This window comes from Spinacia oleracea, chromosome 4 (assembly GCF_020520425.1).
Source record: "Spinacia oleracea cultivar Varoflay chromosome 4, BTI_SOV_V1, whole genome shotgun sequence".
NCBI lineage: Eukaryota > Viridiplantae > Streptophyta > Magnoliopsida > Caryophyllales > Amaranthaceae > Spinacia > Spinacia oleracea.
Genome location: NC_079490.1, coordinates 41,218,671 through 41,244,982, shown reverse-complemented (window position 1 = coordinate 41,244,982; position 26,312 = coordinate 41,218,671). Strand labels below are relative to the sequence as shown.

At 37.1% G+C, this 26,312-nt stretch overlaps 1 pseudogene; it reads left to right on the top strand.

The window, feature by feature from the left end:
• The first annotated feature begins 33 nt into the window (after positions 1–33).
• LOC110795329 (glyceraldehyde-3-phosphate dehydrogenase, cytosolic-like) lies at positions 34–26,312 on the top strand (annotated as a pseudogene).

Sequence of the window (26,312 nt, the reverse complement as noted above, 5' to 3'; positions counted from 1 at the left end):
CTGTTGTCCGTGTTCCTATTCTCTTCTTTGAAGATGATATGTCAGGTATAAGTTATGCCCAACTTAGTTCTGCTGATTCTAAATCCCAAATTAATGTATCTATTTGAGCTAAAAAATTTCAACCAGATCTAAAATTGTTCACCTTTAGTTTTATACTTAATTCAATTATTTTGATAACTGATATTTAGAAAAATTTAGTGGAATTAATTAAGTTCAATTTAGAGGAATTGATTTTGGAGTAGTTGAGGATGTTTTATGTTAAGGTTATTAAAGCTATTATGTTTTATGGTTTAGGTTATCAATGACAGGTTTGGAATTGTTGAGGGTCTTATGACTACCGTTCACTCCATCACTGGTAAGTCTTCTAATAAGTAATGAATGTACTTGCTATTTTGCATAGCGTTCCTCATCTAATGGTTGATCATTTTCATGTGTTGTGTCCAGCCACTCAAAAGACAGTTGACGGTGCATCAGCTAAGGACTGGAGAGGTGGAAGGGCTGCTTCATTCAACGTCGTTCCCACTAGCACTAGAGCAACTAAGGTAATTTTTTAAAAACAATTTCCAATACAACACGTTGTCTTTCACATAAAAGCTCATGTTCTATTGTGTCATGAGAGAGTGTATAGATTTTTTCTGCAAGATTATATCGGTGAAGTATGTTAATGTCATGGACCTGACAATTGCTGCATTTGGAAAGGTTTTGCCAGCTTTGAACGGCAAATTGACCGGAATGTCGTTCCGTGTTCCCACTGTTGATGTCTCTGTTGTTGACCTTACCGTCAGACTTGAGAAGGGTGCTACCTACGAGCAGATTAAGGATGCCATCAAGTAAGCTACCATCAGTATTATCTCTATCATGTCAAATGTATTTTACATGGCTGTGTTTGGTTGGTTATGGTTTTGGAATGCAATTTCACATTTCTTTTTTCTGTATTAAGGAGGAATCTGAAGTCAAGTTGAAGGGAATCCTTGGATACACAGAGGATTATGTTGTGTCAACTGAATTTGTTGGTGACAGCAGGTAGGATATGATTCTTCTCTGCAGGTCTTCCTTATTCTCTTATAGCTTCAGCAGCTTATAATGAACTAATGCATATACATCTATTTACAGGTCAAGCATTTTTGATGCCAAGGATGGAATTGCCTTGAATGACAACTTTGTGAAGTTCGTTTCCTGGTACGACAACGAGTGGGGTTACAGGTATTGTCTACTTCTCCAACTGAGTTGATTTTTTTTGAGATCGATCCAACCTCAGGAAGCATTTTTTTAATTATTGTGTTGTCTTATATTAGCTATTGGGTTTCGTACATTAGTCTAATAGGAAGGGTTAGTGAAGGGATTGCATAATTAGTTTGTTAAGGGTAGATTGAAGAGAAAGATAGTTGGTTAGTTAGAGGGAAAAGAGAATAAAATTTGCTATAAATAAGATATTAGGAAAAGAAGAGGGCATCTAGAATAATAAAGTGTCGTTTTAGCTTTAGCTCTTGGGAGTGAATCAGAACACTGAAAGCTTGATAACTATCCTCTACATTTTATAACTCCATATTATCAGTCTGTCATTCTTTGCATGTTAGTAAGCCATGTCTTTACCCTTACCTAAGGAGACACTTGTGCTACGACTTGTTCCTCCCAAATTCATAGTAACTTCTTACAAGGATCAATCTAGGGTTATTGTTACCTCGATACTCAATGTTGTATAACATAAACTCTTAAATGTTTGATCTTTGTGCAAGCCAAAACCAGAAATAAGGAAATAACATATGTGGTTTTGTCCTTGTTTACATCTTCAAAGTCTTTTGTGTTATGGTTCGATTAAATACCAAGTTTACCTAAAATCTGATCTGAGTTTCTGCTCATTGTAATTCTTGTTTATGTGAAAATCTTAAACTGATTTAACGTGTATGATTGTCACTTTGAGTGAATACCTATATCGTATTTAGTGATTATTCTTATAGCAATTGAGTTGGTTCATGACCTTTTTGTTCATGGCTGATTGTGTTTCTTACATTCTGAACATGAACTAAATATTTGAGTTTTGTAAGGTTTTAGATGATCCACAAAGGTCACATCGCTGTTTGATGTTACTGATTGGAATTTCAACTAAGAGAAGGGGGTTGGTTCTGACTTCCAGTTGTTTATTTGGTTCCACCCTATCTGTTTCTGGTACTAGTATTTTACCTTATCCGTTTCTGCAATTAGTTTTACCTTTCAGAACATCTGAATCCAGTTTCTATTAGAGTCCCCATCACGTTATTTTGCCAATTCATTCCCGTGCTCGGGCTACTCTGCTGTCTTGTCTATTATGTGCTTGCCTTAATTATTGAATAACATTAAAATTGCCAGATTATAATACCTTTGGATACGAAATGGGTAGGTGGAGAGAGGAACACTTCAATGCTTCTGCCATGACTAGGATGGGAATATGATGAACTATAAGAGTTGTTCTTTTCATGTCATTTATTTTTTCTTGGTTGTTTTATTGCTTGACTATTGATTAGGGTATATACTGAAGACTTTAAGTGCTTTGGTTCAGTTTTAGCTCTTCTGCTTTGTTTTCTCTAGCGCCTTTCTTGTCTGGTTCTGCTTTCTGTTAGGCTCCTCGATCAAACTCGAGTAATTTCTGTTTTCTGAGCATCTATATGGTATATACAGTCTATCAACAAGGTTACACTTGCAAATGGTGCTTTCGCGCAGAATTAGGGAATTCAAATGTCTTTGAATAGATGACTGTAATTAGATCAGTAAAGAGATGTTGCACACCCTAATATTCCTCCTTATGTCTTTAGCCTATTCTCTGCAACCTATTGTCATATTTGCAAGTCTCAATTTAGGGTGCTTGTTACCAATGATCAGAGAATTTTTAATACGAGTCAACAACACTAATCAGGTTGCATTGGCTATGAAATAATGTATCATTACCTGAAATGTGGCATATCTAATTTACATATTAAAATGCTTTTTGTAGATTACTGACGATTCTGGTGGCAATGGTGAAAAGCAGGCTGAGACATGAGACTTTTACACTATTGCCAAAAGTAAGGTAATTTCATATGGAGTTAACTGCGTTTCATGTATCCATATACTGATAACTGAAATAAGCTTTATAGTTGTCGATTATTTATGAATGATTGTGAGATTAGAAGGTAGAATCTTAGATTTAGTATTATCATAATAAGTTATTATGCTGAAATACGAGTTGGTGTTAGGTCTGGGTTGTTAGCCTGTTTTAAAGTTTGTCAAGCAAGAAACGATTAGTACTGGAACAACAAAATCCCTTGTGCAGAGATTTCCATATACAGTTCGTCTACCTTGGTGTGGTTGTCCTTTACAACTACAATAATTTCATACACATTCACGGACTCACTGTATCCATGAACTTACTAAAACTGAGAAAATTTCATATAGTGAGTAATGAGTTACTATTTTCAAACCGAATGAGAAATTTTAGTTGATGTGGACCCACACTTAGCTGCTTTGTCCATAGAAACCAATCTCTCCCCTCCAGCACACTAATCCTAGATTCTAGCACAAAACTTCGCGCTAATCAGTAGAACACTAACTTGAATAAAGTTTAAATCTGGATTCCTGGTAAGAATCATTGGTAATTTTAAGAAAAAGGTAGACCTTAAGAATTTTCATGTCTGTGAAGACTGAAGAATCATACAATGTGTAGTAATTTTTTTCGTACAGCTATTGAACACTTGCAATAGGTTTATTCTTTGATTGTGCGTTCATTTTAATTAGTTGATTTTGTGCTTTCTACCTGTACATTACTGCTGAGTGGTAGGATAAACGATAGTGATTGCTTGCTTGCTTGTGCAATCGTGATTAATGCATACTCTTAGGAAGACAGTTTAAAGAATTTATATGAATTTTATGATAAAAATGAAAGAAGCACTACCCAGGTTCAGATAGTTACTGAAAAAGGGATAAAAGAACCATTTCTTGTAACCTTTTGAACAACTGCATCAATGTTTCAATTGAAGCATGCATTGTCTCTTTAACACGGAATCACAGAAACCATTCTAACGTTAAAATTTTCAGTATAATTAAGGTAAAACAGATAGATTAAAAGTTATAACTCAATAAAGGTTAAAGGTTATAAAATAGATAGATTAAAGGTTATAAAAGAGCCACTTTACCTGACCTCAAAGTTGTTACTTTTCCAGTTTGGAGGAAAATGGATTTTCTGGTATGAAATGCAAAGTTGCATAACTTTTGTAATTGTTTAAAGGGGTGTGAATAACTGAATATGGTGGTGGGAATGTTCAAAGTTCAATATTAGCAGACAATGACTTAAATATTTTACTTGACCTGAAACTTGTTACTTTCCCCGTTATTATGTTAAACATAGATTAGCCTGCACACATTAGCCTGAGCATACCCTGTTATTATGTTAAACACAGATTAGCCTACACACATTGGTCCAAGATTTTTCCCAAGAAAAAGAGTTAATCTCTTACGCCTCTTAACTACGTAGTATAAACTACAAAATAAAATGTTGACACATTATCAAACTGCAAATAACAGGAAAATGGATACTGTAATCTTGTTCGAATCAATAAATAAAAGTGAGCTCAATTATGAGAATGTATAGAAAGCAGGACTGGAGGGTTATCTTCCTTTCTGGTTCATGGGAGAGGTGAAGATGAAGGATTTGGCCCTCCCCTCTCGGGCTTTAGGTTCAAGTTACCAGAACTAGAGTAATTCTAGGAGGTCTCTCAAGTCAATAACTCAAGGTAGATCTGAAGGAAATAATGCCCTTGGTCCAAGTATGCATTCTATGTTAAGTCTAATAAATGCGGTTCAGTATTAATTAACAAGTTAATAATTCAGTGAGATCAAGTGAGCTGAATGCCTAGCTAGAGGCCGCTTCAGTTCAAGTGGAATTAATGATATTAATCCACAGCTTACTCTTGACTGAACCCGTAGGGTCACACAAATAGTACGTAAACGGATCAAGTATTTAATGGCATTAAATACTCTATCTATGGATATTCGGAACCGACGGATCTTGGTTTCAGTGGGAGCTGAGATCGTCACAGGCAAGAAATGAATACTCCGGAAACGATGATATTACCGGAAACGGAAATATGGATCGTATCGGAAATATAAATATTATCCAAGTCGTAGATGTTGCCGGAAACGGAAACATGGTACGTATCGGAAAATATTATCGGAAATGGAAATATTACCAGAATCGGAAATATTGCCGGAAACGGAAATATTGTCAGAATCGGAAATATTACCGGAATCGGAAAATAATTCCGGAAACGGAAATATTAAATATTTGTTCGAAACGGAAATTAATTCCGGAATCGGAAATGTTAAATATTGTTCGTATCGGAAATGAATTCCGGAATCGGAAATTTAATCGGAAGCGTATCGTACGAATAAGCATCGGACGAGGCCTGCCGGACGAGGCCCAGCACGAAGCCAGGCCATCGCCCAGCAAGCCAAGCGCGCCGCACAAATAGCCACGCCAGGCCCAGCGCAAGGCCAGGCCCAGCAGGCCGTGGCAGCGCGCACAGCGCGCACAGCGCGCGCGGGAGCTGCGTGGGCTTGCAGCTCGCGCAGGCCTCGCTGCGTGGGCTGCTGCTCGTGCGCACGCATGGGCGGCCCATCGTGGCTGCCGTGTGTGCGTGTGTAAGTGTTTGTGTTCGTGCACGTTTCCTAAAACGTGCAGAGTTCGGTTAATGATTAAATTCCTAATTCTATTTGATAAATTAATTAAATTAGAGTTCTTGTAGAATTCTAGGTTTAATTAATTTGTATCTGAATAGGATTCCAATTCCCTTTCCATACCCCTATAAATATGTGGCCTGGGTTCACAATTTATAATGAGTTTTAAAAGTATTCAAAGTGAGTTTTTGAGAGAAAAATTCAGCCACACATCTTGCTCAAAAGTGCCGAAAATTCTAGTACCTTAAGGGCGATTCTAGTTGGTCAATCTTAAGGCGGATCCGGACGTGCTGTGGACTATCTACGGAGGGACGACACTTGGAGTCCTAAAGACTTGTTCTTGTTCGGTTCGGGCGCAGCTAGGGAGGGCACGCAACAAAGAGTATGCATCTAAATTATGCTATATGATTATGTGTAAATAATATGTAATCCTGGGTTAATGGTTGTTTCCGCATGATTTATGTAATATCATATGTATCATAACCTAACAGTGGTATCACGAGCCCCTTATTATTTTCATAATCTAAAATTGCATGAACATGGTTAAATATTACAAATTTGCAAGAATTAAAAGGGGTGATTAATTTTCGTAATTGTTAATTAATTGCAAATTGCGTTTATTTAATTATACGTACGCAGTTTTTCGGCAGTTTCTTCGTTACTCATCCAAATCGAGTGATTTTTGTGTCAATTTCGTATGTAAAAGGCATTCTAAAATTTTGACAAAAATAGTAATTTTCTGCCGAACCCAGAATTCTCAAATTCGAAGCCTAACTATGACTTTTCGAAGGTTTTAGTTTTTCGAATGCAAAATTTCGTAAATTTAAGATGTTAAATTAAATATTTGCGATTCTTGTTGATAAATCTTGAATTTTTGATTGACCTACTGTATATGTTTAACAAGTTTGAATGCCTAGCCTTGTTAATTATGCAATCTAATTTGTAATTATGATTAATTTGTTGAAAATTAGAATAATTTAGAATTAATTTGATTTTCATAATTAATTATAATTTAATTAGAAACCTATGATTAAAAACCACCATAAAAATTGTAAATTTATGATAAATTTTAAATTTTTATGACCTAGACTTGAATCCATAACAATCGGAAATCAATTGGATAATAAATTTTCGATTTTTCGCCCTAAAATTATGAAATTAATAATATTTATTAATTTGTCATTAATTTTATAAATTTTAAATTTTTTATGCGATTCGTTCATATAACTTGCACGCACAAAGCAATGGACGCTTCGTGTTACCCTTAAGGGGTGTTGTATAGTGCGGGCATGCGACGACGAGCAAGGGAGCTCGTCGCCCGTGCGGCACGAATGCAATGAGCAAGGCATGGTGCACGTGCACAAGGCAGCAGCCCTGCCTTATAACGTGGGCCACGAGCAATGGACGAATGGGCATGGGCGAAGGGCGAGCCAAGGCAGTCGCGTGTGGGCAGCAAGCGAGCTGCGCCACAACGCGCATTGCCTCGCGCAAGAGCGCGCAGCCTCGCGCGTAGCGAGCGCAAGCTCGCGTGCCACGAGCGCTGCGCCCAGCGTTGCTCGCGCGCACAGCGAGCGATGTCGCGCGCCCAGCGAGCGATGTCGCGCGCCCAGCGAGCGATGGCTCGCACGCACAGCGAGCGATTTCGCGCGCCCAGCGAGCGATGTCGCGCGCCCAGCGAGCGATGGCTCGCACGCACAGCGAGCGATGTCGCGCGCCCAGCGAGCGATGTCGCGCGCACAGCGAGCGATGTCGCGCGCACAGCGAGCGATGGCTCGCGCGCACTGCGAGCGATGGCTCGCGTGCGACGAGCGCTGGCACGCGCGCAGCGTGCGATGGCTTGCGATGGAAATGCAGCAGCTATGCGACGAGCGCATGGGCTGCGGGCACATGGCCAGCGATGGCTGTGTGCGAGCGGCCCATGGGCGTGCAATGCGTAGGGTGTTTGCGTTGCGATTAGATCGTTTTGAATGTTTAATTTGAAAATTTCAGTTCACGTAATTTTAATTAATTTTAAAATTAATAATTTAAATTATTTTCTTGGATTTTAATTTTGAATATTGTAATTATAATAAATGTTATTTATTCTAATTATTTTACTAAAATTAAAATCATGAATTAATTTAAATACGACTGAAATTAAATTAAACTTTTTGGATTCAATTATAAATTTATATGAGCTTTAAATTTTAATTAAATTTGTATGTTTCCGGTTAGACTAGAAATACATTTTTATGTTTAAAATTAGTAAAGCATATGAATTTATTGGTTTAAGTGGGAGCGCTTTTTAGTCATAAACTCTTGATTAGGTCTACAAATCCTTAAGGTTAAAACAACTTGATTAGAATTAATAAGGACTGAATAATTTGTAGATTATTGGTGCCCTTGATTAATTGCTGCAAATGTTTACGTGATGCATAATGTGTTTTACTAACCAGCTATGTGGGCCATTCATGATAATGAATGGGTGAATGGTATATATTGTATATGTACTGTTTTGCAGGTTATGAAGTGACTAGTATGGCCCAAATAGGATAGAAAATATGGTCTGCGTACCATTAATTTGAATGTAATTGGTCTGAAGTACCAAAGTTATTTTTCAATTCAAATATGGTCTGCGTACCATCAAATAGTTGTAATTAGTTATAGCTTATCCTATTTGAAGAAAATGGTGCCTCCCACGGAGATTTTCAAGACGGACTTTGAAGTTAAAGCTTCAAGATGAAGTCGGGCCATACTAGATCACAAATATCTTATGCATGTTTTAAGTTATTTATTGCTTTTAAATATGTCTTAAAATGCATGAGATCAAAAGCTTGATTATGTTGCATGATTAAGGATTTTAGTTCACTTAAAATCTAACCAACATAGTAAGAGCCTTAAGTTCCAAACTTAAGAATTGAGTTAAAAGGTGCCATGCCAAAATATACACTTGCTTGGATATCCTTTACATCAATCTAGTAATAGTTTTCGCTCAGCGAGGTGTTACTTATTGGTCCTAAAGGGGCAAGGTACACAAATAATTGTGAGTACATGTTAGTTTTGGTGAAACTCAACGATATAAGTAAGGAGTCCTTTTATGTCGTGGCAAAATCGATAGGTTTACCTAATAAGTTCTTAGACGTACCTATCAACCAAGAATAGTTTCTAGACTATTAGCAAAAGGCTTTTGCTTACCTAAGATGTTCTAGGATTAAGTCGACAAACTGTGCTTAGTTCTTCAATGATTTTAGGATCTTGGAATCATTTTATTCACACCTGCCGGAACACATAACTTGAATAAAATGCTTAATAAACATTGAATTATGCATGTATGCTAGAATTTAAGTTTATTAAGAAAACTGTGAATGGTTATTTATTTGTTTATTCTTTTCAATTGTAGTTTTTAATATGGCAAACAACAATTCATTCAACATTCGATCAATTCTCGAAAAGGAGAAGTTGAACGGGAAAAACTTCCTTGACTGGCAAAGGAACTTGCAAATAGTTCTTATGCAGGAAGAAAAGGAGTATGTCCTAGATGAGGCGATGCCCGAAGCTGCAGGCGACGGGGTCACTCAGGCAGCCCTCAATCGTTGGATTGATGCCAACAAGGATGTGAAATGTCTAATGCTCGCCACCATGAGTGCGGATCTGCAGAAAACGTTCATCAACTCAGATGCTTTCACAATCATCAGTGAGTTGAAGAACATGTTCCAAGATCTGGCTCGAGTCGAAAGATTCGAGACTCATAGGCAAATTCTTGAGACCAAACTTAAGAAAGGCGAGCCCGTAAGTCCACATGTTCTCAAAATGATTGGACTCATCGAGAATATGAGTCGGCTGGATCAGCAATTTTCTCAGGAAATGGCTATAGACACCATCCTCCATTCTCTTCATAGCGGGTATGATCAGTTCAAACTGAACTACAGTATGAATAGTCTGGACAAAACGCTCACTGAGCTTCACGGTATGCTGAAGACCGCTGAAAAGACGCTCAAAAGTGATAAGCAGGATGTGCTTATGGTGCGTGGGGGCAAATTCAAGAAATCTGGAAAGAAGAGGAATGCTAAGAAAGGTGGCAACAAGGCCAGCCCAACTAAGCAAACTGGCGCCAAATCTGCAAAGAGGAAGGTCAGTCAACCCACTTCTGAATCCGAATGCTTCTACTGCAAGAAGAAGGGGCATTGGAAAAGAGATTGCTTGAAGCTAAAGGAAGATCAGAAGAACGGAACAGTCGTTCCATCTTCAGGTATTTTCGTTATAGACTGTATACTTGCTAATTCAACTTCTTGGGTATTAGATACAGGTTGTGGCTCACACTTATGTTCCAATCCACAGGGACTAAGAAGAAGTAGAAAGTTAAGCAAGGGTGAAGTCGACCTACGAGTGGGAAATGGAGCACGGATTGCTGCATTAGTTGTAGGAACTTATTATTTGTCGTTGCCCTCTGGGGCTAGTTTTGGAACTGGAAGAATGTTTCCATGTTCCAAGTCTTACTAAAAACATCATTTCAGTTTCTTGCTTAGATGCAAAGGGATTTTCTTTTTTAATAAAAGACAATAGTTGTTCGTTTTATTTTAAAGAGATGTTTTATGGATCTGCTAGATTAGTCAATGGACTTTATTTATTAGATCACGACAAACAAGTATATAACATAAATACCAAAAAGGCCAAAAAGAATGATTCAGATCTCACCTATCTGTGGCATTGTCGATTAGGCCATATAAACTTGAAACGCTTAGAAAGACTTCAAAAGGAAGGAATTCTAGAACCATTTGACTTAGAGGATTATGGTAAATGCGAATCATGTTTACTTGGAAAAATGACAAAGCAACCTTTCTCTAAAGTTGGAGAAAGAGCAAATGAACTATTGGGTTTAATCCATACAGATGTATGTGGACCAATGAGTACAAATGCTAGAGGTGGTTTCAGCTACTTTATCACTTTCACTGATGACTTCAGTAGGTATGGTTATGTCTACCTAATGAAGCATAAGTCTGAATCCTTTGACAAATTCAAGGAATTTCAGAGTGAAGTAGAGAATCAATTAGGCAAGAAGATTAAAGCACTGCGGTCTGATAGAGGCGGTGAATATCTGAGCTATGAATTTGATGACCATCTGAAAGAATGTGGAATTCTATCAGAATTGACTCCTCCTGGAACACCACAATGGAACGGTGTGTCGGAACGGAGGAATAGAACCTTGCTAGACATGGTCAGGTCAATGATGGGTCAGGCCGAACTTCCATTAGAATTTTGGGGACATGCACTAAATACAGCTGCACTCACTATAAATAGAGCTCCGTCTAAAGCTGTCGAAAAGACTCCATACGAATTATGGTTTGGAAAGCCTCCAAATGTGTCTTTTCTTAAGATTTGGGGATGTGAAGTATACGTCAAACGATTAATTTCAGACAAACTTCATCCAAAATCTGACAAATGTATCCTTGTGGGCTATCCAAAGGAAACAAAGGGGTATTACTTCTACAATACATCTGAGAACAAAGTGTTTGTTGCTCGAGATGGTGTCTTTTTGGAGAAAGATCACATTTCCAAAATGACAAGTGGGAGAAAAGTAGACCTCGAAGAAATTCGAGTCGAACAACAAACTCTAGAGAATGCTCAAGATGACATTCAGGATGAAACTCAGAGATCTTTAGAAGAATCTGGTGAGAATCATGGTCAATCTAGAAATGTTACCCCGCGTAGATCGCAAAGACCAATAGCCCTGTATTGTGATAATAACGGAGCTATTGCACAGGCAAAAGAGCCTAGACACCACCAGAGAGTCAAGCATGTACTTCGTAGATTTCACCTTCTACGAGAGTTCGTTGAAAGAAAAGAAGTCGAGATAAGCAAAATTGGAACTGATGACAACATATCAGATCCATTAACTAAACCTCTGCCGCAAGCGAAGCACAACTCGCACACTGCAGCTATGGGAATCAAGCATATTGGAGAATGGCTTTGATGTCTCTGTTTAATGTTTTAAAGTTTTAGAGTTTAAATCTTTGTAAAACATTATTGGTTAATCATTCACAATAAATGAAAAGAATTCATTTTTCCATTTAATTTGTGGTTTATTAAATGATGAGTCCCTTCAATTTGACGATATATTCAAGATAGACTGTCAGGACCAGTCCTGTGACTAAGAAATGTCTATCAAGTGAACTTGAATGTCAAAGGTTGAAAATGGTCCCTAATCGGAGTTTTCTATAAAATTGGACGCATAGAAAACGTTAGACGATTAGAATGCAAGATGACTAGTAGTTCTGTTTCTTGAACTATGTGGACATGGCAATGTCATAATCATTTGCATAGATACTTACTTTGGGAAGACTAGTATCGGACAAGACCTATGAAACTTTACTGTAAGAGATGAAAGTCTGTCATAAGTAAATTTCATTAAATTATTAGACACTAAATCCTCAATACCTGAGAGATTTGAGATTACTTGTTTGAGAACTGGTTGCTTTGACGTTGACCAACCGTCGCACCGTAAAAGGAGGCTATAAAGGCAACGCTCAGGTAATCACCTATCAAACGAAGTCTAATCTCAAGATCGCAAGATTGGGATTGTCCTCCCATAAATCGGGATGAGATGCTTAAAAGTTGTACAAGGCCACTCGGAGAGCTAGAAACTGTGAAATGCATGGCCGTGCTCGGATGAATCATAGGCTATGATTATCTGTTTATTTGATCAGTTGAACTCTGAAACCGAGGAACACCTCTGGACATAATAAGGATGACAACTCTTACCTTATGTTCAAGAGCAAGCATCGAGCGACAAAGGAATTAGGAAATGCACACTTGTCCCTAAGGACAAGTGGGAGACTGAAGGAAATAATGCCCTTGGTCCAAGTATGCATTCTATGTTAAGTCTAATAAATGCGGTTCAGTATTAATTAACAAGTTAATAATTCAGTGAGATCAAGTGAGCTGAATGCCTAGCTAGAGGCCGCTTCAGTTCAAGTGGAATTAATGATATTAATCCACAGCTTACTCTTGACTGAACCCGCAGGGTCACACAAATAGTACGTAAACGGATCAAGTATTTAATGGCATTAAATACTCTATCTATAGATATTCGGAACCGACGGATCTTGGTTTCAGTGGGAGCTGAGATCGTCACAGGCAAGAAATGAATACTCCGGAAACGATGATATTACCGGAAACGGAAATATGGATCGTATCGGAAATATAAATATTATCCAAGTCGTAGATGTTGCCGGAAACGGAAACATGGTACGTATCGGAAAATATTATCGGAAATGGAAATATTACCAGAATCGGAAATATTGCCGGAAACGGAAATATTGTCAGAATCGGAAATATTACCGGAATCGGAAAATAATTCCGGAAACGGAAATATTAAATATTTGTTCGAAACGGAAATTAATTCCGGAATCGGAAATGTTAAATATTGTTCGTATCGGAAATGAATTCCGGAATCGGAAATTTAATCGGAAGCGTATCGTACGAATAAGCATCGGACGAGGCCTGCCGGACGAGGCCCAGCACGAAGCCAGGCCATCGCCCAGCAAGCCAAGCGCGCCGCACAAACAGCCACGCCAGGCCCAGCGCAAGGCCAGGCCCAGCAGGCCGTGGCAGCGCGCACAGCGCGCACAGCGCGCGCGGGAGCTGCGTGGGCTTGCAGCTCGCGCAGGCCTCGCTGCGTGGGCTGCTGCTCGTGCGCACGCATGGGCGGCCCATCGTGGCTGCCGTGTGTGCGTGTGTAAGTGTTTGTGTTCGTGCACGTTTCCTAAAACGTGCAGAGTTCGGTTAATGATTAAATTCCTAATTCTATTTGATAAATTAATTAAATTAGAGTTCTTGTAGAATTCTAGGTTTAATTAATTTGTATCTGAATAGGATTCCAATTCCCTTTCCATACCCCTATAAATATGTGGCCTGGGTTCACAATTTATAATGAGTTTTAAAAGTATTCAAAGTGAGTTTTTGAGAGAAAAATTCAGCCACACATCTTGCTCAAAAGTGCCGAAAATTCTAGTACCTTAAGGGCGATTCTAGTTGGTCAATCTTAAGGCGGATCCGGACGTGCTGTGGACTATCTACGGAGGGACGACACTTGGAGTCCTAAAGACTTGTTCTTGTTCGGTTCGGGCGCAGCTAGGGAGGGCACGCAACAAAGAGTATGCATCTAAATTATGCTATATGATTATGTGTAAATAATATGTAATCCTGGGTTAATGGTTGTTTCCGCATGATTTATGTAATATCATATGTATCATAACCTAACAAGATCTATTATGACTTATGAGACCTTATTCTGAAAAGTTTCCTAAATATTAATCTCAAAAACTGAAAATTACAAGCAGAGAGCTGAAATAGTCTTAATAAACTGTCCTAGTACCTCTTTAACAATTTACATATCTAATACCTAGTCCCTAAAAAGATTCTAAAATAAGAAGACTAAACCTAATCTAATTAGGAAACCAACTCCTAGTACACAAGTACACTTTTTCAGCTCTTCTTACTTTCTTAGCACCTCTAAGTTTTTAAACAAACCAATCCTGATACACATGGGACTTGAACAAAACAACAATTACTGAAATCCCAAACAGATTTTAATAAAAACTTAAAAATAAACTATGTAAAAATAAAGAAATGACACAGACGCAAAATGATTGCACACAGTAAGAGAAGTAAGTAAGAGAAGTAACACATGGATCTTAAGTACAAGCATTTCCCGTAATTATTCTGAACCTATCTGTGCATATTGACTGGGGAGCAGTGAACTTGGAGAGATGAGAGAGTGACATGACCTGAATAATCTTTAAATGAGCTTAAGTTCTCCTTGCACATTTCATTCCATTATTCAGATATTTTCTATAACTAAATAATGTTATATATCAGCCACTTCTAACAAAAAAAGACAGGATGATGCACGAAACCTTAGCTAAGACTTGACAATCCAGAACTGCATTCCCAAACCCAAACTCATATATTCAGAAGCAAAAAGCATATTATATAAACCCCATTGAAAGATCGAGTTTTATACCAAAGTACATCAACACAATGACACAAGCAGAATGCAAAGTTAAAGTATCTTGCTGGAAGTGCTTTCAGTGAGATGAAGACTAACAAAAACTTTATTAATGCATTTCAGGAATGTTATACTTTGTATATTCCAGAGAACAAAGGCTTAAGATTACACTGCGTAAATACATTGGTAGTTTTAGAATGTTTCTTAAGTAGAGAAACCAAGTTCAGAGTGTGTGATGACTGACTGACTGACTAAAGCAATGAAATGTTTATATTGAAATAAATTGTCTCATCCTATGGTTACTGGTATCGAACTGGAGTCAACGAGTAGTCTAGCAAATTCTCAAGGTTTACAGACACTTGGTGACCAAGATGAAAGGAAAGTACAACTCGATTACTTTTTTTTTTATCTCGGTTCTACAGTGTTATTCTGAACTTCCAAGAAATAAGAAATTGTAGCATTATCAACCTGTCAAGTTAAGTACATAGCAGCTTCATCTACTATATTTTTTAGATTTTAAATTCCGGATAATGTTGTTGTCCTTATATTTTGACCATAATTTATCAACATTATCAGGTTTCGCCGACCACACCGGTTCAAGGTTTCCTGTGATTCTTTAGCGTTGTTCGTAGGTTCGTGAATCGGTTCGTGCATTGCTACACCGGTTCAAGGTTTCCTGCGAGTCTTTAGCGTTGTTCGTAGGTTCGTGCATCGATTCGTGCGTTGCATCTGCTCTTTGACACTAGAGGTAAATAAGTAGATAACTATATACTAAAACAGACTAAATTATCCAAATTTCCTGGTGTCTCTTTTAGTATATAGTTATTTACCATATAACTATATACTTTTATTCTGCGTGATTTGATCATTTTGATGGTAAGAAACACGGGGTTTGGTTAGATTCTGAGAATTTTGGATCAATTTCTTGAAAGTTAGTAGAGAAGGGTAGTATGATTCAGTGCGACTGTAATTTGCTTAATCTGATCATTGTGATGGGTAGTTTTGTCAATTTCTTGAATTTTAGTGGAGAAGGGAATGATTCAGTGTGATTGTGTACCTTTATTCAGCTTAATCTGATCATTTTGATGGGTAGTTTTTCCCTGTGAGTTTGTTTATTTCTTTTTGAAGGGATATGTTTGATCAAAGTTTCGATCTTTTTTGGGAGAATTGAGTTTATGTTGTATACTGAAACTGGCTTCCAGTAGTGCTTCTAAAGGGTGATATTTTTGTAATTGGATTTGTGTTTAGCTGGTTAAATAAGTTACTCTTATGTTCAAAAAGATGTTTGCTTGGCGAATTTTATGATGTCAAGTGAGAACATGTCGAATCGAAGTTTTGCTTTGTTTGACTAACAGTCAGGATATTGGAACATGATTATGGGTGGTATGGATATGACTGCTCAAAGGGTTGAAGTTACCAAATTTGAGAACATTGCCAGTGTTGTTTTCCTAGAAACATGCCTATGTTGTGCTCTTGTGCCTTGGTAGCTAAGTTACTCGGGTAATCAGGACATGTGTATGAGCATCATGAATATAGGTAAAATTTATGGAGAATGGCAGAGGTTAGATCCCTGTATTAGACGTTGGTGCTCTTGTCTAAATTGAAGAAACATTTTGTCAGCTGGCTAGGATAATCACTTATCAGACATGGTAATGTGTGGTATTATCTTAGACATGCAGAACTGTTTAAATATGAGGAAATTGGCGGAGTTGGACCTCTAATACACTATGTCTGTGTTGGACACTGGTGCCTAAGTCAGGCTGAAGCTACATTTTTCACAAATTATCATGATTATCGAATAAGGGCATAATGTATGCCGATTCTTTACTGAATTGGATCTCCAGATACATGTTGGTGTCAGCATTGGCACCCTATTCCATATTGGAACGTTATTGTAAGATTGTTAAGGATTTTCAGGCAAGGGTGTGAAAATTGGAGTCAGAGAGTCATAAATTGGGCCACCCTTTTGTTACTTCACGATATTTTATATATCATTGCTTATGTTACTTAGATAAGGCTAAAGGTCTTTCGACCTTTTTGAGGTCTCATGTCTTTGGCATCTACAGTTGGACATGGTGATTTTAGTAATAGCAAGATTTTCTTGAGTCTTTCTGCTATAGTTTCACGAACGCAGGGGTTTAGATAAAGACTGGATGTTGTAGATTTCGTGATTGACTGAATTCTGAGAGATATTCTCAATGCATATCGAGTTTGATAAATTTAGTATCAAACTATCAACATATGCCTGCAAGTTTTTGATGCTATATTTTTATTCCATTTTATTAATCACTTGACAAACGCGAAGCTTAAGCATGTAAACAACCTAAAGCTGACAGACACATGAAATGAGAGTTCTATTTGAGATGATTTTCTTAATGTTTGTGTCACAAACGGTCATCTTTACTTCTTTATTTTTATATTTCAGATTCTATGCCATGTTCATCAGGAAGGGATCTGACACCTGCGGAGGTTTGCCTTCTCCCGTAAAATTGCCATTACTACCGATTCTACTTTTACTATTGTGTTATATCGTCTTTGGTTATTGAATCAGCTGACATTTGAAAATTCCACAACGATGAAAATGCTTACTGATAAAGATCCCAAAGTTGTTAAATTAATGAAAACTAATCTAGGCATCAACCATTTAAAAATAAATCATATCAAATTAATAATCATATCCTATACTAGAATATAGCACAGATAATAGAGTACTCATTAAGCATATTCTATAAACCAAAAGATAATGTAAACCTGGCATTTAGAACACAGAACTCAGAAATTAGAGGAGTCAGTCAAAAGAAGCTTAATAATTGGTAGGTAAAACCTTTTTTGGTAAAGATTTTGATGCTGAGTAATTAGCTGCAGTTTCAGTTTCCACCTCTCTCACTCGAGAAATCTCTAACTCATCATCATCATCCCAGTCATGGTCTTCTTTAATTTAGGTACTTAGTCTTGATAATCTTGTTTAGCATTGGAATTCTCTTTTCCTTTTCCACAAATCTTATTCTTATCCAACAGTTGTTGAACAATGTCGTTTGACATGAGGTCTTCAGATTTAGGCATTCCTTTCTATGGGCATGGACTTTACTTTCTCATATGGGCTTATTTGAGCTTTTTGTTTCAGTTCTTCGCCATTTTCAACTAAATTCAGTAAATAGAAACAAATGAGTTAAAAAGATTAGTCGAAGGGATAATAATTAAGAAAGAGAACAGAGTTGTAAACAATCATATTGCATGCAACAAAACATAATATTCAGAATAAGACAATGTCGTGAACTAATAAAGAAAACATATAACAATTGAGCCAGCTTGCTGAAACCTTTTCTTCGAACTGTAAGATGCCAATTTAGATGAAGAAAACTCAGGAAATGACCCTAAATTATAATGATATAAAGACTTGAAAAACGGAGTAGCTAAAAGTCCATATATTGAATATCTAGAGTTTTCAACGTTCTTAAAAAAGTTAGTATTGTTGTTAAATGTTAACACACCAATTCAAAATCCAGGCATATGTTACATGGCTGATTAAGAACACCACTGAAAAGAATTGTAACAGGACTTTTACATTAGAAAAGACGTATTGCTAGTGCTGTTTATAGTCACTTCTATAGCCACCTTTGCATATTCATGTCGCAGATTCCACTCGCCCTCCACTTCATTTGATTTCAATTTATCTAAAGTTTAAAATAGTCAATTCCTATTTGCTTCTGTTGTTATCTCCATAGTTCAGTCATATGTTGACTACTAAGTATTGAATAGCCTAGTGAGCTGTAGTAACTAGTGATACTTTAACAAGCATACTGTTCTGCTCAGGCTGGCTTGCTGTTCAGTTTATTTTTTAGCTTGTTGTTGTGCAGTTCTTTTGTGCAGGCCTTGTGTTGTTCAGTCTGGTTCTGTTGTGTAGCTTGTTTGGCTGGTGTCTTTTTTTTTTTGGTTTTCAAATGGGCAAGCTTGCTAATTAAAGAAAGTCACAGTTTAAGCGTTTACACAGCAAGTTAATGAACATTAGTTTGGCTGGTGTCTTTGTAGAATGTTTTAGTGTTCTTTGTTTTTGCTTGGGTGCGGGCTGTGCTCCCTTAGCTTTTGTTTCTCTTGCTGTTTTGTGTTGGTTGTTGTTTGGGTTTTTACCTTTGGTAATTAAGTTCACTAATTTACCAAATATATATATACATATATATATATATATATATATATATATATATATATATATATATATATATATATATATATATTCATTGTTCCTGTCTATATTTCTAATAGTCATGCATTTTTCGCTTGATTTTTCCCTTGATTAATAGTTGGTATTATTTTGAGAAGACCACTAATAGTTAGGATCAAGCTGGTTAGGATTACTGTTAATTTTCCCTTGATTTTATGGAATGTTCATCATACTTCATATATATTTGACATTAAATTTTCTTTGCAGATTATTGATGATTCAAGTGGTAATAGTAAAATGTAGATCAAGAGATGAACAAGTTATCTTGAAGCTAAGCTAGCATAAAGATAGGTTTACTTGGTAATTAGTTTGTTCGTAGCCAGTAAGTTGTTTTTATTTAGTTTTGGATTATCTTGTAGAAAAAATGGTAATGCTAGTTAGAAAGTTATTTTTGTTTTAAAATATCGCTTTTATTTCAGTTTGACTAGACTCTGCGAATTAATTTAATGTAAAGATGATTTTTATCACTTTTTCTAAATTAACTACGTTATCGCTAAGTATATATGAATCATAGCATGACATTTATATATATTGCTTTAAGATAATGTACGTAGTAAGTTAATACTTGCATTTGATTATGATTATCTATGGTCGATATATATTTTTATAGATAATTCATGATTTTAGATTAATTTATGTATATATATATATGATGCAAATTGTGATGCTCCAAAGTGTCTAAATTATTATGTATATATGAAAAATAATATGATGCAAATTGTGACGCTCCAAAGGGTCTAAATTATTTTGGAGGGAATGATGAAAATTCGCACGAAAGTAAACATATAGGGACTCTAATAAGAGTCTATATATTTCGGGTGTCTAAAGCGTCTCTATATGGTTTATAGTGGCGGAGAAATGTGTCTATAAGCGTGCAAATAGTGACGCTTTTTACAGTCTAAATATTGCGACTATCTATAGAGTCCCTATATCTCAAATAGCGGCGGTGAAATACATCGATATTTTGCAAATTGTGACGCTCTAAAGTTTCGGTAAATAGCGGCAATGAAAATAGCGACCCTCTCCCAAAGCGTCGCTATGTGAAATAGCGACACTCTTTACCGTCGCAATTTGTCCCAAAAAGCGTCACAATGTGCCGCGTTTTTTTGTAGTGAAGTAATACCCCTTTGTTTCCTTTAAATAGCCCACAAGGATACATTTGTCAGATTTTGGTTGAAGTTTGTCTGAAATTAATCGTTTGACGTATACTTCACAACCACAAATCTTAAGAAAAGACACATTTGGAGGCTTTCCAAACCAAAACTCATATGGAATCTTTTCGACAGCTTTAGACGGAGCTCTATTTAGTGTGAGTGCAGCTATTTTAGTGCATGTCCCCAAAATTCTATTGGAAGTTCGGCCTGACCTATCATTGATCTAACCATGTCTAGCAAGGTTCTGTTCCTCCGTTCTGACACACTGTTCCATTGAGGTGTTCCGGGAGGAGTTAATTCTGATAGAATTCCACATTCTTTCAGATGGTCATCAAATTCATAGCTCAGATATTCACCGCCTCTATCAAACCGCAATGCCTTAATCTTCTTGCCTAACTGATTCTCTACTTCACTCTGAAATTCCTTAAATTTGTCAAAGGATTCAGACTTATGCTTCATTAGGTATACATAACCATATCTACTGAAGTCATCAGTGAAAGTGATAAAGTAGCTGAAACCACCTCTAGCATTTGTACTCATTGGTCCACATAAATCTGTATGGATTAAACCCAATAGTTCATTTGCTCTTTCTCCAACTTTAGAGAAAGGTTTCTTTGTCATTTTGCCAAGTAAACATGATTCGCACTTACCATAATCCTCTAAGTCAAATGGTTCTAGAAAATTCCTTCCTTTTGAAGTCTTTCTATGCGCTTCATGTTAATATGGCCTAATCGACAATGCCACAGATAGGTGAGATCTGAATCATTCTTTTTGGCCCTTTTGGTATTTATGTTATAAACTTGTTTGTCGTGATCTAATAAATAAAGTCCGTTGACTAATCTAGCAAATCCATAAACATCTCTTTAAAATAAAACGAGCAACTATTGTCTTTTATTAAAAAGGAAAATCCCTTAGCATCTAAGCAAGAAACATAAATGATGTTTTTAGTAAGACTTGGAACATGAAAACACTCTTCCAGTTCCAAAAATAGCCCAGAGGGCAACGACAAATAATAAGTTCCTACAGCTAATGCAACAATCCGTGCTCCATTTCCCACTCGTAGGTCGACTTCACCCTTGCTTAATCTTCTACTTCTTCTTAGTCCCTGCGAATTGGAACATAAGTGTGAGCCACAACCTGTATCTAATACCCAAGAAGTTGAATTTGCAAGAATGCAGTCAATAACGAAAATACCTGAAGATGGAACGACCGTTCCGTTCTTCTGATCTTCCTTAAGCTTCAAGCAATCTCTCTTCCAATGCCTCTTCTTCTTGCAGTAGAAGCATTCAGATTCAGAAGTGGGTTGACTCACCTTCTTCTTTTCAGACTTGGTGCCGCCAGCTTGCTTAGTTGGGCTGGCCTTCTTGCCACCTTTCTTAGCATTCCTCTTCTTACCAGATTTCTTGAACTTGCCCCCACGGACCATAAGCACATCTTACATGTCACTTTGGAGCGTCTTTTCAGCGATCTTCAGCATACCGTGAAGCTCAATGAGCGTTTTGTCCAGACTATTCATACTGTAGTTCAACTTGAACTGATCATACCCGCTATGAAGAGAATGGAGGATGGTGTCTACAGCCATTTCCTGAGAGAATTGTTGATCCAGCCGACTCATATTCTCAATGAGTCCAATCATTTTGAGAACATGTGGACTTACGGGCTCGCCTTTCTTAAGCTTGGTCTCAAGAATTTGCCTATGAGTCTCGAATCTTTCGACTCGAGCCAGATCTTGGAACATGTTCTTTAACTCACTGATGATCGTGAAAGCATCTGAGTTGATGAACGTTTTCTGTAGATCTGCACTCATGGTTGCAAACATTAGACATTTTACATCCTTGTTGGCATCAATCCAACGATTTAGGGCTGCCTGAGTGACCCCGTCGCCAGCGGCTTCGGGCATCGCCTCTTCCAGGACATGCTCCTTTTCTTCCTGCATAAGAACTATTTGCAAGTTCCTTTGCCAGTCAAGGAAGTTTTTCCCGCTCAACTTCTCCTTTTCGAGAATTGATCGGATGTTGAATGAATTGTTGTTTGCCATAGTAAAAACTACAATTGAAAAGAATAAACAAATAAATAACCATTCACATTTTCTCTTAATAAACTTAAATTCTAGCATGTATGCATAATTCAACATTTATTAAGCATTTTATTCAAGTTATGTGTTCCGGCAGGTGTGAATAAAATGATTCCAAGATCCTTAAATCATTGAAGGATTAAGCACATTATGTATTTAGACTCAATTCTAAAATATTTTAGGTAAGAAAATCCTTTGCTAATAGTCTAGAAACTACTCTTGGTTGATAGGTACGTCTAAGGTCTTATTAAGTAAACCTATATTTTTTTCCACGACATAAAAGGATTCCTTACTTATATCGTTGAGTTTCACCAAAACTAACATGTACTCACAATTATTTGTGTACCTTACCCCTTTAGGATCAATAAGTAACACCTCGCTATGGCGGAAAACTATTACTTAGATTGATGTAAAGGTTATCCAAGTAAGTGTTATTTTGGCATGGCACCTTTTAACTCAAATTTTAAAGTTTGGAACTTAAGGCTCTTACTATGTTGGTTAGATTTTAAGTGAACTAAAATCCTTAATCATGCAACATAAACAAGCCACAATCTCATGCATAATTAAGACATATTTAAAGCAATAAATAACTTAAAGCATGCATAAGATATAAATGTGATCTAGTATGGCCCGACTTCATCTTGAAGCTTCAACTTCAAACTCCGTCTTGAAAATGGATTGGAAACTCCGTCTTGAATTTCACCATGGGAGGCGCCATTTTCTTCAAATAGGATATGCTATAATTGAAACTAATTACAACTATTTAATGGTACGCAGACCATATTTAAATTAAAAACTTTGGTGTATTAGACCAATTTTACATTCAAACTAATGGTACGCAGACCATATTTTCTATCCTATTTGGGCCATACTAGTCACTTTCCATAACCTACAAAACAGTACATTTACAATATACCATTCATCCATTCATTTATCAATGAATGGCCCACATAGCTGGTTAGTAGAACATATTATGCATCACATAAATATTTGCAGCAATTAATCAAGGCTTCCAATAATCTACAAATTATTCAATCCTTATTAATTCTAATTGAGTTGTTTTAACCTTAAAGGAATGTAGACCTAATCAAGAGTTTATGACTAAAACGCTCCCACTAAAACCAAGAAATTTACATGCTTTACGAATTTTAAACATAAAATTGTATTTCCTAGTCCAACCGGAAACTTAAAAATTTAATTAAAATTTAAAGCTCATAGAAAATATTATTTAAATCCTTTATTTTATTTTCAGTTGATTAAATTAATTAATTAAAATTTTGTTAAGGTTTTAATTCTAGTAAAATAATTAGTATAAATAAATTTATAATAATTACGAATTTAAATTTAATTAAAATCGTTTTCAACCGAAAAATTAAAACGAACCAATCGGGCCAAGACAAGGCCATAGGCTTGCGCCCATGCCTCGTCGAGGTCTCGTAGCAGCACCGCCCATGGGCTGCCACCCGCATTGATCGTACCTCAAGATACGAGCAGCCACGCGTAGACGTAGCAAGCCGAGCAAGCCACGCCTACGCGCAACATGCTCCCTCGCTGTGGCATGGCTGCTGCGCACGGCTGCGGGGCAATGCTCGTTGGGCAAGCCAACGTTCACTTCCCGCGCGCGGCCTCGTAGCTCGTCGCTGACTTGCTCTCGCCCGTCCGCCCACGTGCACATAACACACAGCGCCAAGACAAGGCCATAGGCTCGCGCCCATGCCTCGCTCGTTGCACCGTACCGCATGGGCGACGAGCTCCCTTGCTCGTCGTCGCATGCCCGCATTATACAACACCCCTTAAGGGTAACACTTAGCGTCCATTGCTTTGTGCGTGCAAGATTCGTGAATGGATTTCATAAAAATTATAACTTTTATTGTTTAAATTTATTGACAAATTAATAACTCATATTAATTTCACAAATTTAGGCGAAAAATCGAAAATTTATTATTCAAATTAATTTCCGATTATATTTATTTTCATGGATTCAAATCTAGGTCATAAAATTTTAAAACTTTTCTATTTTAACAAATTTTATGGTGGTTTTTAATCATAGGTTCCAAATTAAATTGCTAATTAATTATGAAAATCAAATCAAATTCTAAATTATTCGAATTTCAACAAATTAATTACAATTACAAATTAGGTTGTATAATTAACAAGATCAGGCTTTAAAATTGTTAAACATATACAGTAGGTCAATCATAGATTCAAGATTTACATACAAGATTCACAAATGTTTAATTTAACATCATAAAAATTATAAATTTTGCGTTCAGGCTTCGAATTTGGGAATTCTGGGTTCGGCATCAAATCTCTGATTTTAGTCTAAATTTTAAAACGTTGTTTACATGAGAAATTCACTATAAAATTATACGATTCCGACCATTATTGACTAAACTGCCGAAAATCCTGCGAACATATAATTAAATAATCGCACAAATTTGCAATTAATTACAATCAACGAAATTAGTCACCCCTTTAATTCATTGCAAATTTATAAAATTTAACCATGTTAACTATAATTGATTATGGAATTAATTAGAGGCTCGTGATACCACTGTTAGGTAATGACAAATATAAAACATATATTTCATAAGGAAAAACCATAAAGCCAGGAATCCAAATTAATTGCCACATAGCCAATTAGCATAATTTAGGATACATACATGTGATGCGTGCCTTCCCTAGCTGCTCCCGAACCGAACAAGAACAACTTTAGGACTCCAAGTGTAGTCCCTCCGTAGATATTCACAGCACGTTCGGATCCGCCTTAGATTCAATTAACTAGAACATAGTCTAAGGTTTTATGTTATTCGAACTTAATTATATTGGCAAATTATTAAGCTAGTGTACTCTTAAACTATATGAATACTTGTGATTGATGTGTTATAAATTGTGATTATGTATCACCTATTTATTCGTAGAAAATATTGGAATTAGATTTCCACTAGACTAATACGATTCTATTAAAATTAATCCTTTGTATTTTAGTCTTTGATTAAACGACTAACTCTAGTGGATTTAGGAAAACAACTCACCGGACAAATCCTAAGCGTCTAAGGATTCGTAGCGTTGCACGAACACACACACACACAAGCACAACCCACGAAGGGCGCGCTGTGCGCGTGGCTCGGCCCGACAGCGCTGGCACGTGGCCCATTGCAAGGGCGCTGCCAGCCTGCCTTGCCTTGCTCGCTGGGCCTGGCCTTGCTTCGTGCTCGGCTAGGCCTGCTTGCTTGGCGGGTTGCTGTTGCTCGCTTGCTTCGCTAGGCGCGGGCCTAGCTTCGTGCTGGGCCTTGCGTCTAGCAAGCTCGTCCAATGTTTATTTCGTAAGTCGCGCTTCCGATTCGTTTTCCGATTCCGGAATTCATTTCTGATTCGAACAATATTTAATATTTCCGATTCCGGAAATTATTTCCGTTTCGAACAAATATTTAATATTTCCGATTCCGGAATTTATTTCCGATTCCGATAATATTTCTGATACCGGCAATATTTCTGTTTCCGGCAATATTTCCAATTCCGGCAATATTTCCATTTTTGATAATATTTTCCGATGCGTACCATGTTTCCGTTTCCGGCAACATCTACGACTTGGATAATATTTATATTTTCGATACGATATGATCCATATTTCCGTTTCCGGCAATATCATCGTTTCCGGAGTATTCATAATTTTCCTTTTGACGATTTCAGCTCCCACTGGAACCGAGATCCGTCGATTCCAAATATTCATAAATGGAGTATTTAATTCACTTAAATACTTGATCCGTTCATGTACTATTTGTGTGACCCTACGGGTTCAGTCAAGAGTAAGCTGTGGATTAATATTATTAATTCCACTTTAACTGAAGCGGCCTCTAGCTAGGCATACAGTTCATTTGATCTCACTTAATTATTAACTTGCATAATTAATACTGAACCGAATTTATTAGACTTAGCATTGAATGCATACTTGGACCAAGGGCATTATTTCCTTCACTTACTCCTCCGCTACGCCCTCCACCTCTTACTCCTCCTCCTGTTCGTACTGCATCTCCGCCAGCATCACAAGTTATTTCATCTCCTCCTTTGCAGCTTCTCACTTACCGGCGACAAAAGGATTGCTCTGGTAGTCATCATCCTGAGCCAATTTCCGAGGAGGATGAGTCCTCATATTCATCGTCCGAGCATGCAAAGAAACAACGTAGAACTTAG